Source organism: Elaeis guineensis, chromosome 16, assembly GCF_000442705.2.
Source record: "Elaeis guineensis isolate ETL-2024a chromosome 16, EG11, whole genome shotgun sequence".
NCBI classification, from domain to species: Eukaryota; Viridiplantae; Streptophyta; class Magnoliopsida; order Arecales; family Arecaceae; genus Elaeis; species Elaeis guineensis.
In genome coordinates, this window is record NC_026008.2 from 24,442,615 (window position 1) to 24,458,720 (window position 16,106).

The following is a 16,106-nucleotide window of genomic DNA, read 5'->3' on the forward strand; positions in this document are numbered from 1 at the left end:
TCTAATTTTTTTAAATTTTTAAATTAAATAATTTTTTTTAAAAAAAATATTAGAGATGGCGATATCATCGCTAATGCCATCATTAATAAGTATTAGTGATGGTATTTTTCATCACTAATACCATCATTAATAATTAATTTTATTTTTTTAAAATAATTAATAAAAATATTTTTAAAATTTATTTTAATTAATCACAATGAATTATGATTCTTAATACTTATTATAATTAAAATTCAAAGATAATATGATAATCAAAAATTAAAAATTAATTATATTATATTAAAAATATAAATTATATAATTTTTTTTACAATCAGTATAAAAAAAAAATATAATACATCAAAAAAAATCAGATCCAATCCTTGTCATCATCCACCTCCTCCTCCTGCTCCTCTCCAACAATTGGTGGATGAGAGCCGAATGTCTCAGCATCTTGTAACAAAAAAAAATAATATTAGTAAGTTTCGATACCGAGGTATATCTTTCGATATACTCTTCTGATTCTCGAATAGATTATTTCTACATATTTTATTTGATAATAAGAAGCTATAGACACCTCTAATCCATCGATTAGATGGTTAGATTAAATTTTTAACCCCTAAATCTTCTCTTCGGACTCAAATCTAAATATATGAAGCTTCTAAATATGAAAACTTAAAACAAGTAAAAGAGTTTAGTAATATAATTATCGGATATAATGACTGAGATTACGAGCCCAATCGATCGCGCAACTATGGATTTCGAAGAAGCTCCATGACTGTATCGTGAATGGCATCCAGGAGACTCTGAGGTCGTTGGCTCAGAAGTGTCTGCATGACCTTCTTCATGTGTGCATCGCTCCAGATCTGGGACATCGAGGTCTGTGAGGATGCTGAAGGATATCGAGCTGGTGAAGGGTCAAAGCTGTAGCCGAATCCTATGATCCAGTTCCTACTCACCCCTCCGATGGTGTGGAGCCATCCCTCAAGATCAAAGGAAGGCTGAGAAGATGGGTCATCGCTGTATCTCTCAGCAACATACTCCACGTAATGCATCTACACAGTTAAGAAATATATTAGTTCTAATATAAAAATTAGATCCAATAACAACTTAGTTAATAAATAAAATTTAAAGTTCTTACCATAATCTATTGCGATGTAGAATCTGAATAGTCACCAGTCCTCCTAGACTGGTGTGTGGCCTCCAATAACTGTAGCTGGTCTGGTGGATGACCCAACTATCATATCTATAATAAGTGAATAATAAAATTAAATTAATTAAAGTATGCTATAAGAGTTTTATTCTAGTGAATAGTTTTGATATAGATTTCTTACCAGTCTGTCGGCCATAATATATATGTCGATCGAGCCGCCCATGTACCTGATCGGATCCTACTGGGCAGTCCGATTCTATCAGACCCTCTGTCATCTATCGGAGTACTCCTCACTGCTCCACTGATCACAGAGTGCCTGCCATATGTCCATTTGCATCCAATGATCTGTGAAGGACCTCCAGTTTGATGGTGATTGTGAATTGGTGTGTTAGATGGTGGACTACCTTAGGCTGTAGAGGCCATCTCGAAACCTCTATGTGGCCACCTCCTCAAAGGTCCAATGGCCAGCCTTTTCATCTTGGAGAGTCTTGAATCGATAGTACTCCTGCAAGGTAGAAGCAAGCGTGTATTAATATATAATTAAAATACCAACATATCAAAAAATTAAAAATTAAACTAGTTTTGACTTACCAGAAATATCTCTCAGGCTACATCACGAGCTCTCGACGACCAACTCGAGAACTCATTCATCGATCCTGACATCAATTGGCATATGATCCCAATAATGACACAAGATGTAGAAGGCTCTCTGAATGTGCTACAAAATTAATTTTGAAAAATAAATATTAATTCTAAAATTACTAAATTTTAAATATATTAATTGAATATATAGTACTTACGAGCAGCTCTGGATATGGATGATCTCTTTATCCTCCAGTCAAGTTGGAGGTGCTGGGAGCCAGATGGGTCCTCGACCACAGTATTGTATCTTAGAGTTGGCGGTCGCTACTACATGTGACATGGGGTCACTGGTGACCTCCTATCCTCCGAACCTGATCGTAAAACATCTAATACAAAAAATATTATATTAGTTAACAAATAATAAAATAACATAAATGAAAATATATAAATTTAGTGTTAGAGCCTATCACTCGATGAGAGAGGTGCAAAATCATGCAAGTTGGCTGGATGATCACCCTCTCTTCAAGAGCTCTGTTCTCGATCAGTGCGACTCCGACCTCTGAAAGATATGATGTATGCTTTCTGAAAATAAAAATAAATAGATTCATCAAATTAATTATACAATTATGGAAGGCAACGCAAGATTTAAAATGATGCAAGATAAGTAATTAAAATGATCCAAGAATTATATACTTAGCACTACTTATCGACCTCTTCAGATGTTTGGTGTCCTTCGGAATCTTCTTTCGATTCTTTTTCTTCTTTCTCTTCTTCCACCTCTTCCTCTTCTTCTTCCTCTTCTTCTTCTTCTTGGAAAAGATTATCCTTTAAAACAATCTCAGTTGGATCTACCTATTCAAGTTGGCCATCTTCACATAGGAGAATTTTTGGAGTATCCAATTCCACATCATCGAATGATTGATGAACTCCTACTATCTCATCCTCTTGAAAGCATTCTAGTAATTGGTGCTCTTCTTCTTCTTTGAGTGCATAATGAACGGCTTGAGACTTAATTTTGCATACAGCCTACCAATCTTTTCTTCTTTTTTTTGATGGAAAAAGAGTATAATACACTTGAGCAGTGATAAGTGGTATATTTTTATATTTATAGAAGGTATTTTTGATAATTTATTGTGCTAATATCTTCTTAAAAATATAATTTTATGAATAAATTAGATTCTCTTACAAAAATAAATAATTTTAAAAAATATAAAATTAGAGTATATTTATAAAAAATAGATGTTGATTTAATTGAGAATTTAAGCACCAAAATGTTGAAAAATTAATAAAAAATTTAATACATATTTTTTTTAATTTTTTAGATAAAAATTAGAGTGAAAATCAAATAAAAATACTCTAAAAAATAAATTTTATTACCTTCGGTGCATGGTGGACCGACCGCTCGGTCCATATAAGCAATGGCGTGGTCCACCGGAACAGGTTTGCAGTCCACAATGTGGCTCACGAATGAGGCGGAAGAAATCTGTGCGATCCGATGGCTCATATCAATCCCACACCAAATCTGACGGCTAACATCATTCTCGACTTTGAATAGGATTTCTGGGCACGATCAGATGGTCGAAATCCCATCTGAAGCTCGATCCAACAGCTGGTATTCATCCCGACTGTGTTAAGGAAAGATTAAGCACTGATCAATGGCCCAGATTCAATTCGAGGTGTGATCCAATGGCCAGCATTGATTTTGACCCTGATTAGGACTTAAACGTTGAATTTTGGAGCAAACTGGATGGTCCAATCAAGATCCGATGGACAGAAATTATTCATACGAGTATAATATAATTTCTAAGGGTTTTAGGACTCCTTTTGTGATCAAAAAAAATAAAAAATTTACCTATAAATAGGAGATCCGGGAATAAGAGTAGGAAGCAGAAAAAATTAATGGAAAAGTAAAAAAAAAATTAGAGAAAAAAAATAAGGGAGGTTTAGGGATCCAAGAGAAAAGATGAATATGGAGCTAGAGATCTTGATGCGTAGCTAAATCCCTTCAATATAGAAATACGATGAAGCCTGTAAATAAATTTTTATTTTTTTTCTTATGTTTAATTTTTATATAATAAATTTATATTTTTATTTCATATCTTTTTATTTTTCTGAGGTATTGATCTAGCCTACATGAACTATACTCTTCACTGACATACCGTGATCCCTGGATACGGTACGTGCCTAGTAGAGATAGATCGTGGTATGTTAGATTAAATCTTATATCTTGTATTTAAATTTAGATAGTTTATACTCTAATAGGATGAGCTGTGATCTACTGATATAGTCTGTACTCCTTAGAGATAAGCTATACTAATACCTTAATCACAAGAATTAATGTTGCAACATAAAAAAGAAGAAAATAAATCTAATTTGCATAGTGGATTCGAGATTTCTAGGTTATTTCGCTGACTTATTTTTTTTTACAAATTAATTTATATTTGTAATTGAATTCTTGCTATTTTATTTCTTTTAATCCTTCTACAATCAATTCTCTTTTATTTCTTCTTTAAAAAAAAAGAGAAAATTGCCCTAGACTCCATGGAAATGATCCCGACTCACCCTATTTATATAGTTTGAGTTAGTTTTTATTCTTGACCATCTACGACAGTGATCAAATTTTGGTGCCATTACCGAAGATCTAGGCACGATTATTTTTTTATTAAAAAAATTTTATTAAAAAAAATTTTTTTAGTCTTATTCTTAGTTTCTTTTTATTTATTTTCTAACTTTTTTAATTACTTAATCAAATTTACTTTATTCTAAAAAAAAAATCTCTACATTAACACCTCATAATTTACTTAAGGAATTAGATACTTAATCATAAAATTTAAAAAGTAAAACAAATCAATTTACTCTAGACTAACTACCAAATTTGGCCACTTTTTCTTCTTGCATTGCATAATTTCATAAAACATCTTAAGGGCACAAATCCTAAACAAAATAAGGTGAAGATTTCATCACCCTTCCTTGGCCCACAAACTATTATCCTGCATACTGCATTGACCTAAATCTTAACCTAAAATCAATTAGATGTTGACCCCTAAGGACTCTCGAGCTCAATAGGACAAAAGATCCTAAGAGTTGGACCAGATAGGGTTAGTCAATTTCACTGGTGTCTAGAAAAGTGGTTCAGAGACTACATCCTGAAGGAAGATGGTTATTTAATTAGTTCTGTTTGCTTACCTGGTCAACTCAGTTGGTGTCTAAGAAAAGCAACGGGGGGACCCCCACCAACCTTATACTTATCTGGCTAGTTGAGTGGCTAGTTTTTTACCTAGAGTACTCAAAGATAACTTTGACAGTTAGGAGCTGTCTAGATCTAGGGTTACCCTTAGCTAGGATTGACTGCATAACTTGATTACTAACCTATAACTATTAACCCTAATTAAAACACTCTTCTCTATCATCTCTCGATTTAGGACTCCTTAAGCTCTCATCTTTAGAATTCTCTTCTCATCTATCTCTTTTTCTTATTCTCTTAAAAAAAATTATAAAAATAATTAAAAAAATTTTAATTTTTTCTTGGACAGGGATATCTGATCGATTAGTGAGAATAGATCTAAACCTTGCATCTAGTCTAGTAGACCTTAAGCCCACCATGGGTGAATCCGAATATGAACCTCGGATACTGAAAGATCTTTACTACCCAGTTGGGTCAGCCCAACCCTCATATATCTGACTACCACAAACTGGTGCCAATTTTGAAATTAAACCCCAGATCATAAACATGCTTCTCAAATTCAGTGGAATTGATGATGCATATATTTTTATGAAAAAATTTGAAGAAGTATGCACCACGATGCGGCTTCAACAGCTCACTGAAGATGTTGTAAAACTTAGATTGATCAACTTTGCCCTCAAGGATAATATCAAAAAGTGGTTATATAGTCTTTTTAACCAATCCATAGCATCATGGGAGGGTTTTGTTAAAGTGTTCTTGAAAAAAAAAATTCACACTATAAGACTGCCAAATTTAGGAATGAAATTAATCAATTTTATCAATTACCTAGTGAGTCTTTTTGAAAGTACTTTGATTGTTTTAAGAACCTTTTGAGTCAATGCCCGCACTATAGAATAGAAACTTGGAGGTTGTACCAAATCATTTATGAAGGACTAGATCCAAACTCTAGAACCATGTTAGAATCAATGTGTCGAGGTCAATTTATAAGCAAAGAGCCTATAGAAGCCTGATAATTTCTAGAGGACCTAGCAGAAAAGAGCCTACAATGGGAGATTACTAGGGAACCCGATAGACTCACACCTTGAAGAGGAGGTGTATATCAAGTTCAACCTTCTCTAGCTGAAGAGGCTAAATTTGCATCATTGATCCATAGGATAGAGGCCCTAGAACTCAAGGGACACACCCAAGTGAACCAAGTTGCAACATCCACTTGCAATGGATGTAATGCCACAGACCACACGATGGAAGGATGTCCTTTCTTAATGGGTCCAGTCGAGAATAAAGTAGCATAGGTGAACACAGCCTATCAATGACCCACAAATGATCCCTATGCACCAACATATAATTCAGGATGGAGGAACCACCCCAATTTTTTTTGATCATAAGGGTCAAACTCAAATAGACCTGTCTTCACTTAACCCAACCCCAGACCCACTCAATCATCAAATAACCCACCAAATTTCAGTAATGATCAAAGGCTTAACTCACTAGAAAAGAGTCTGAAAATCCTAGTGAAATTGACTACTAACACTAACACCATACTAAACAACTTCATGCAGACCATGGGCCAGCTTTTAACCTCCAACACCCAGGCTATTGCCCGTCTAGATATGCAATTAGGATAATTAGCCACAGCTGTAAGTGAAAGAGAAAAAGATAAACTACCAAGTCAACCTGAGGCTAATCCTAGGACCCAAAACAATCAAGGACCACAACAAAGAGTCCAGATCAACCAATTAAATATAATTCACACTTTAAAGTCTGAAACATAAGTAGACAACCATGTCAGTATACCTGAAGATCAAAATGATCTATTGTCTAAACCACCTCATGAGCAAGTGATTGATCAGACCTAGTTTAAGGATCCAGATAAATCTAAGGAGTCAACAGAGATTGATGAAACACCCAAGCCACTTGTAGAATCCATCTCAGGGTTTAAGCAAGCCAAGACATCAGCCACCAATCTTATAGCTCCTTTTTCAAATAGACTTAGGTCCAACAGACATTCAGCCCATATGGATCAAATCTTAGAGATATTTAAACAAGTGAAAGTAAATATCCCTCTACTAGACATGATCCAACAAGTTTTCACATATACCAAATTTCTCAAAGACCTATGCACAAAGAAGAAGACCACCAATATTCTCAAAAAAGTCTTCTTGGCAGCCAGTGTGAACTCATATTTGTCGAGCTATATGTCTGTTAAGTACAAAGATCCAGGATCTTCTACAATCTCTTATGTCATTGGGGAAACTATTATTGACAGAATCTTGTTAGACTTAGGGGCTAGTGTGAACATCTTACCTTATTCGATCTCTGAAAAGTTGGGGATAGGAGAATTAAAGCCTACAAAAATCACATTGCAATTGACAGATCGATCGGTGAGGGTCCCCAAAGGAGTTGTGGAGGATGTGTTAATCAAGGTCAGCAATTTCATTGACCCTGTGAATTTTGTGATCCTCGAGACTGAACCAGTGATTAATCTAAAAGATCACATCTCAGTAATCTTAGGAAGACCATTCTTAGCAACCACCAACTCCCTAATCAATTGTCGCAATTGACTCATGAAGCTCTCATTTGGAAACATGACTATTGATCTTAATATTTTTAATCTTAAAAATAAAAGGGACCAATTTGTTGATGTAAACCTGATCTAAGATGAGATCTATGAGATCATTGACCTAAGAGAAGAAGATTTTGACTGTAATCTATGGTCAGATCAAGAATCTGAAATAGCTTATAAAATTTCTCCATCTAGTGATCAGAGAGTTCATCCACAATGATAACCACCTGTCAAACCACTTGTGAGGATGGATGAACCAATACATAAGCCATCGATTGAGGAAGAGCCTAAATCCTGTAAAGAATTATAGACCCATGTTAAGATTCAGGTAGGAATAGGATAGATACTCTTTTAGCGTCTGGCTGAAGACGTTAAACTTAATACTTTTTGGGAGACAATCCAAAAATTTTTTTTTAACTGATCTTCATTTTTTTTTAAGAATAAAGGACTGCTCTGTGTAGAAGCACCTGTCAATAAATGTGGTCCGACTGAAGATGATAAACTTAGTACTTTTTGGGAGGTAACCCAGTTTCAGCTTTTGCTTTTGCTTTCTTTTGCATTTTGTTTACAGTCTTGCTTCATACCTTTTATAGAAATTTGAAGATAAAATTGGCTAAATTAGGGAGAGAACTAATTTTGAAACTAGATCAGGTGACATCTTTTTTTTTTCTTTCTTTTTTTATTCACCCTTTATTTTTTCTACTCCATTGAGGACAATGTCGATTAAGTTGGGGGGGAGAATAATAAAAATTTTTAAATTTTTTTAAGTCCTCAAGTAAGTTAGTATTTAGTATTTAAGTACCTGATTACACTTAAGAATCGAGTTAAACCAAGTATTTTTAAAAAAAATTGATATACAGATTAGAGAGTTTGTGAGATATTGAGGGATCAAATATTAAGAAAATTCAATAAAGAGTTAAGTTTAGAATTTAAATAGTTTTCTTTAAGTATTTCTAAATTTTTCTACCAGCATCAAAGAAGAGTTTACTTTTTATGGGTTTATGTAGGGTAACTATATATTTTTTTATATTTAAAAAAAAAAAGAAGAGTTTCTAAGTACTTTATACTGAGTAATCGGACCTCTTTGCCTAAGCAAATATTGAGTTTCGCATCAAAAGATATGAAGGACAAAGAAACTTATTGTAAAGCTAGTTTTAACTCGTAGCCTGTTTGATTCGAGTAAGTAGGTCCGAGGGGTATTCTACACCTAATACCCTAAAGCCATCTGGTTTGGAAGTCATTGGCTGAAAACTCGCTATATGGGTCAAACAGAAAGCTTAAGGGATTGAGACACTCAATAGCAGTATAATATTAAAAAATAATAATAATAATAATAAATAAAAGATGGAAGTAATAATATACTTGTCCATATGAGATTAATGTTTTAGAGATAAAGATAGAGATAATTTAGAAAAAGTTCAGAAAATATTTAGTGTTCTTAGCTTAACTCCCACATTGATTAGTATTAATACTCCAATGACATATCTTACTCATGCTCTACTAGATATCAGTGATTTTTTATGAAAATTATTTGGTGAAATTCAAAACTTTAAGTTAAACGATACTTAATTCTAAATTCTTTCTTTACTTGAGGATGAGCAAAATTCAAGTTGGGGGGTGTGATAAGTGATATATTTTTATATTTATTGAAGATATTTTTGATAATTTATTATGCTAACATCTTCTTAAAAATATAATTTTATGAATAAATTAATTTTTTTTATAAAAATAAATAATTTTAAAAAATATAAAATTAGAGCATATTTATGAAAAATAGAAGTTGATTTAATTAAGAATTTAAGCATCAAAATATTGAAAAATTAATAAAAAATTTAATGCATATTTTTTTTAATTTTTCAGACAAAAATTGAAGTAAAAATTGAGTAAAAATATCCTAAAAAATAAATTTTATTACCTTCGGTGCACGGTGAATCGATCACTCGATCCACAGAAGCAATGGCACAGTCCACTGGAATAGGTTTGCGATCCACGATGCGGCTCACGGGTGAGGTGGAAGAAATCTATGCAATCTGATGGCTCATATCAATCTTGCACCAGATCTGACGGCTGATATCATTCCTGACTTTGAATAGGATTTTTAGGCACGATCGGACGGCCGAAATCCCATCTAAAGCTCGATCCAATGGTTGGTATTCATCCCGACTGTGTTAAGAAAAGATTAAGCACTGATCAACGGCTCAGATTCAATTTGAGGCACGATCCAACGGCCAGTGTTGATTCTGACCCTGATTAGGACAAACATTGAATTTTGGAGTGATCTGGATGGTCCAATCAAGATCCGATGGTCAGAAATTATTCATACGAGTATAATATGATTTCTAAAGATTTTAGGACTCCTTTTGTGACCAGAAAAAGATGAAAAATTTATCTATAAATAGGAGATCTGGGAATAAGAGTAGGAAGGAGAAAAAATCAGTGAAAAAGCAAAGAAAAATTAGACAAAAAAATAAGGGAGGTTTAGGGATCCAAGAGAAAAGATGAATATGGAGCTAGAGATCTTAATGCGTGGCTAAATTCCTTCAATCCAAAAATACGATGAAGTCTGTAAATAATTTTTTTTTGTATTTAATTTTTATATAATAAAATTATATTTTTATTTCATATCTTTTTATTTTTTTGAGGTATTGATCTAGCTTACATGAACTATACCCTTCACTGACGTGCCGTGATCTCTGGATACGGAACGTGCCTAGAAGAGATAGATTGTGGTATGTTAGATTAAATCTTATATCTTATAATTAAATTTAGATAATTTATACTCTGATAGGATGAGCTGTGATCTACTGATATAGTCCGTACCCCTTAGAGATAAGCTATACTAATACCTTAATCACAAGAATTAATGTTGCAACATAAAAAAGAAGAAAATAAATCTAATTTTCATGATGGATTTGGAATTCTTGGATTATTTTTTTGACTTATTTTCTTTCACAAATTAATTTATATTTATCATTAAATTCTTACTATTTTATTTTTTTTAATCCTTCTATAATCAATTCTCTTTTATTTCTTCTTAAAAAAAAGAGATAATCATCCTAGATCTTTGTGAAAATGATCCCAACTCACCCTATCTATATAGTTTGAGTTGATTTTTATTCTTGACCACCTACTACAGCGATCAAGCAGCTTGTGCAGCTAGTACAAATGGCTCGTTGACATAACCTTTTGATCCATGTTTGATTTCAATAAGCCCGTGCCGTGGATCAACCTTCATACCATTATCAGTATCGAACCATTGGCACTTAAATAGAATGACACTATTATCTCTAATGTAGCTCATCTTAATCACTTCTTTGAGGATTCCATAGTAATCACTCTCCACCTTCTCTTCCCACTAGTTGTCTTTTATACACACTACTATTCATTATGTAATTTTCATATTGCTGGGTGTGAAATTTGAAACCATTTATGTTACAGCCATTATATAGCATGTCACATATTTTTTAGGATTGTAACCTAATGGTCTCAGCTTCATTGGTATGGATTTGCTTTTTTGAATGATCTGTATATTATAAAAAGAATAAATTGAAAAAAATTAAAATATATAAAATGATAATGGATGCTTACCAATTGATGGAACCAACATGCAAAGTTCTCTGAGTGCTATGTTGATATTTCTTCATCACTTATGCTCGGATTTTCTCATTTCAGCATCTCATCATATTGCCTAAACATGTATAAGATAAGCATACTAAAATAAATGATTAAAAAGTTGAGATTACGATGAACACTTATAGGACATATGGATCAACCTCCGCATAGTTTAGAAAAATATGTCTCTGCCTATAGAAGTTCAGTATCGAAGAAAATTCGACAAACCTTATTCCCAAATTCTCGAGCAGAATAGGCAAATATTGAAATCTCCCGCTCTGATCCCTTAGCACCACCATCATCATTTCGGCCCACTTTAGTTAGCTTGATCTGCACACTGGGATTAAAGTAGTGTTGTCTGAAATTTAAAATTTTTTCTATTATATAAGCCTCCATAATAGAACCTTCGATTCGGACTTTATTTTTCACTTTCTTCTTAAGACTGTGCATTTATCTTTCAAATGGATACATCTACCTGTACTGCATTGAACCCCCACCCTAGCTTCATATGCCAGATGAATCATGAGGTGCTCTATGGAGTCAAAAAAGCTGAGAGAAAATATCTTCTCCAACTTGTATATGATCTCTACACTGCTAGCCTCAAGACGAAGATGTGATCGGTAGATAGTTCGGAAGCACAAATATCTCTAAATAGAAGGCTAAGCTCGATCAAAGAACTTCATATGGAGTTAGAAAGGAGATCACGTCAAGCCAATGGGAGTAATCATAGCATGAATACATGGCAATCATGACTCTTTAGCCCATAAAACCTTCAATCTTTGATATTGACGCACCAAGCTAGATTACTTGCGTAACTATCTGAGAATTTAAGACTCTAACACCATTCACAAACATCCTTTAGCTGCTCTCTTCTTAAGGTATAAGATACTTTCAGTTTTAGAAATTTCTCAGGTGACACCTCAACCAGCTCTAATAGAGGATGCTTGCATATGTTCTTCATATCTACTCGAGCCTTAGTATTATCTTTCATCTTACCCTTGACATCCATAATAGTATAGAAAATATTATCGAATACATTCTTCTTAATATGTATGATGTCAAAGTTATGACGGATCAAATTGGTGGACCAATAGGTGTTGCCCAGCTATGCAACCCAAGAGGGGGGGTGAATTGGGTTTCTAATGATTTTAAGCCCAACAAATAACTTATGAAGAACAAAACAATGGCTTTAAATCAATATTAATTAACTAAAGTAGTATTGCAAGGATATAATAAAGAAATAAGATAAAGCGATAAAGTACACCACAAACACAAGGATTTATAGTGGTTCGGTGCTAACCTTGCACCTACGTCCACTCCCCAAGATCCCACTTGGGAATTTTAATCCACTATCCTTTGTATTCAACCCGAATACAAAACGTCGGAAACTCCGACACTAGCTATCTCAAGCTAGAATACAAGACGTCAGAAACTCCGACCCTAGCTATCCCAAGCTAGAACACTTGTTTCCCGGGTACAAGCAAACCCAAAACACTCCGATTTCAGGTTCGGATCAACCTTTCTTTGTTTTGGAAATCCTCCAAAAACAAGAGCAAAAACTCATAAAGAGTAAGAATATTTAGAGCACAGATGAATACAATAACAGCTCCTTAAATGAGCAAATATAACAATAAAAGCTTTACTCAAATGAAGAACCCCTTTTTCAGATTTTCTCAAGATGAATGAACGGTTGAACGCTTGAGAAGAGGTTGATTGTTGATTGAAGATCTCTTGAAAGCTTTGAACGATCTCTAGATCAAGGTTGAAAACAATCGACTTGAAAGATTCTCTCTTTGAATGCTCTTGCTTTTCTTTTTCACAAACTCTCTTGAATATTGTGGATCCTCTCTCTTCTTCTTGAATATTTCGTTGATCTCAGATTTAGGATCCTCTCTTCTCTTTTGATCTCACGTTTGATCTCCCGATTTCCACACTTTTTCTTTGCAATTTGATCTGCTATTTAATCTGCAATTTCCTTTCACCATTTTAAGTATTTTATGGCATTAGTAGCAAGAGAAAACAATTTAGGCAGATAAAGAGCCGTTAGAGAATTTTTAGGAAGCATAAAAGGTAATTAAAACGGGCAAAAAAATAGCCGTTGCTGACATTTCCCATCGCAGGGGTCGACTCATGAGTCGACTCATGCATCAGGAGTCGACTCATGAGTCGACTCATGCCTTGTGGGTCGACTCATGAGTCGACTTACAGGTCGTGCCAAGTCAAAAATCCAGCGTGCCATGGGAATTTTTTGCGTGCCATTCAGCTCATAGTGCCATGAGTTCACTCACGAGTCGACTCATGCACTTCAAACCTTCATAACTTCAAAAATATAAGTCCAAACACAATGAAATTTTCACCAATAGATTTCAAATCATTTGTTCTACCAAATGGTACTATCAAATCAGGATTTTAGTGAAATTATGATTTTGCCCTTGAAGAGCATAAGGACTTTTTCAATTGTTTGTATCCCTTCAATCTGCTTTGTAATCATCAAAATCAATCTAGGAGCAACAATCTCCCCCTTTTTGATGATGACAAAATATATGAATAAAAATATTTATGTTAATGCATTAATTTCAAAAGAATCCATTATGGGTGTATATGCTTGAAAAGAGTATGATTCTTTTGGCATGTAATATAAATGCAAAAATAGTTTGTCCATTTTCTTAAAGATTTGAAAAGGGTATTAGATCATTTTGAGTTCAAGATATTTCAGAGCAAGAGAAGATAAATAACTTTTTCTATGTATCAGAGCAAAAATAATTTTTACAATGATATCAGAAAAGATTTTATAATGTATCAGAGCAAGAAAATTTTTAATGTATCAGAGAAAATTTCATACAGTATCAGAGCAAATGTTATAATATTTTAGAGAAACCTTCACACTGTATCGGATCAAATGTTATCATGTATCAGATCAAGTTGAAAGAAATTGTAGGATGTATCAGAGTAAAACAAATTTCTTATTGATGTCTCAAGGTGAGTAAAATTTCAAAAGCAAGTTTGAATATCAGAGCATATATATAAAAAAAAATACTTATTTGCATTGTACTCATGATTTTGCTTTTGATGGATAACTTTTTGTTAAAGTTCTGTCTGATACCAAATTTCTCTGTCTGATACCAAATTTCGATACCAAAATTTTTCAAAGTTTTGTTTAATCTTTCAATCCTTGTTTTTGTCTAATTTCTCCAATAATTGTTTAATTTCTTCAATATTTATTTTAATTTAATTTCTCTCCCTTTTTCTCATAATTTAGGGTTTTGCTTTTTGTCTAATTTCAATTTTTGTTTAATTTTAATTTCTCCCCCTTTTTGACATCATCAAACATAGTTAACTCTTTCTTTTCCTTTTCTGAAAATATTCTTTAATTTCTTCCTCTTTAGAGTTTTTCACAGATGTTTGCTCTCCCTTAATATAGCAATTATCAATAGCAAACAACAACAAGGAGAAGATAATATATCAGAGATTGAAATATAACCAAAATATAATCATTACAAAGATATAGGTAAAAGATGATTTCATTAATATCATAATTGTTTCAATACATAAAATTCAACCAGCTAAATGTCAATACATAGCCCCAAGGTATAGATCCTAGAACAAGATACTAACTCCTAGAACCTAGTAAAGATCAAGATAAGTCAATGATCAAGACAAATCATGGATCGGAGTCATCAGATCTGGTATGAGAAGATGATGGATCAGAAGTGCGTCCTCTACCCCGTCTGCCTCTGCCACGAGTAGGAGAACGAGATGAACTGGGAGGCTGAGAACGCTGAGATACTAGGGCTGATATCATGAGTCTGATAGAATCAAGTACGTTCAGTGCTCTGGAAACAGATTGAAGTAGAGCAGTGAACTGGGTGGTAGCATGCTCACTCGATCCTCTGATCTCTTTCCTCAGTAGCTCATATCCACCTTCTAGTGCTCCTCTGAGCCTGCCAGCCTCTGCAGTGAGGTCTGTGACCTCAATAGTAGACTCCTGTGGCTGGGGATGGGCCAATGCAAGTACTTGCCCCTGCAAGTCAAGAACTCTGCCAGTAAGTCTCCAGACTGTATCCTTAAGCTGCTGTATCCTGACGGACTGATCTGAAATCATCTGAAATACAGTGGAGATGTGGAGAGTAATGGTCTGATCAGAAGAAGTAGCTCCAGGTGCAAAAGAAGTACTACTCCACTGGCTAGACAACAAAGAAGCCACACGCTGAGATATATGCTCGATCTGATCATCAGCCAGTCTGAACTCTGATGGAGGTGCTCTGCTCTCTGGCTGATACACTGGTGTGGGCATCCTAGTAAACTCAGAAGGGCCAGCCTCAGTATCAGGAATGAACTGGGTATCTGGTGAAGCTGCCCTGAAATCATGTACAGGAGAAGATGGACCTTCTTCTTCTACTCTGCCTTCAGTTCTGTCTTCAGCTCTTTCCTCAGCTCTCTCTTCAGCTCTTTCTTCAGAGCCCTTGATCCAACCACCAACAGTCTTTGTAATTCTCATTCGGTGCAGGCTGTGTTGGTTGAAAGTGTCCACATGTGAGAGCTTGGTAGGTGTCTCCCCCTCACAGCTAACTCCAAACCTCCTAAATACTCTAGTAAGGGCCATACCATAAGGCAAGTGTGCCTTGGATCTGTTCAAAGTTTCTCTCATGGCCTCTATCATAAGTGCAGGGAGGTTTAGGGGGGTCTGAGTGATGATATGAAACATGACACATACATCTCTGCCAGATAGTAAGTCATGTCTACCACTCCTAGGAAAGAATAGTTTTGTCACAATCTGATGCAGGACCCTCATCTCAATGGATAATAGCTTTGCTTCCAATTTGTTTAAATTTCCTGAAAAATCTTCTCCTAAGATAATTCTGATCCCTTCTTCTTTAATTGGGAGTTCCATATATGAGTATCCTTCACTAGGCAACTGAAGTATTTCTCCCAATATCCTAGAATCCAAGCATATGTCAATCCCCTTGACTGTTGAAGTCACTGACCCGTTTCCATAATGTAGGTTCTGGTAGAACTCTCTAACTAGATCAACAT

At 34.4% G+C, this 16,106-nt stretch overlaps 1 pseudogene; it reads right to left on the minus strand.

The window, feature by feature from the left end:
* Positions 1-730: 730 nt before the first annotated feature.
* Positions 731-16,106, minus strand: part of LOC140854253 (uncharacterized) — a 68,153-nt pseudogene continuing 52,777 nt past the window's right edge.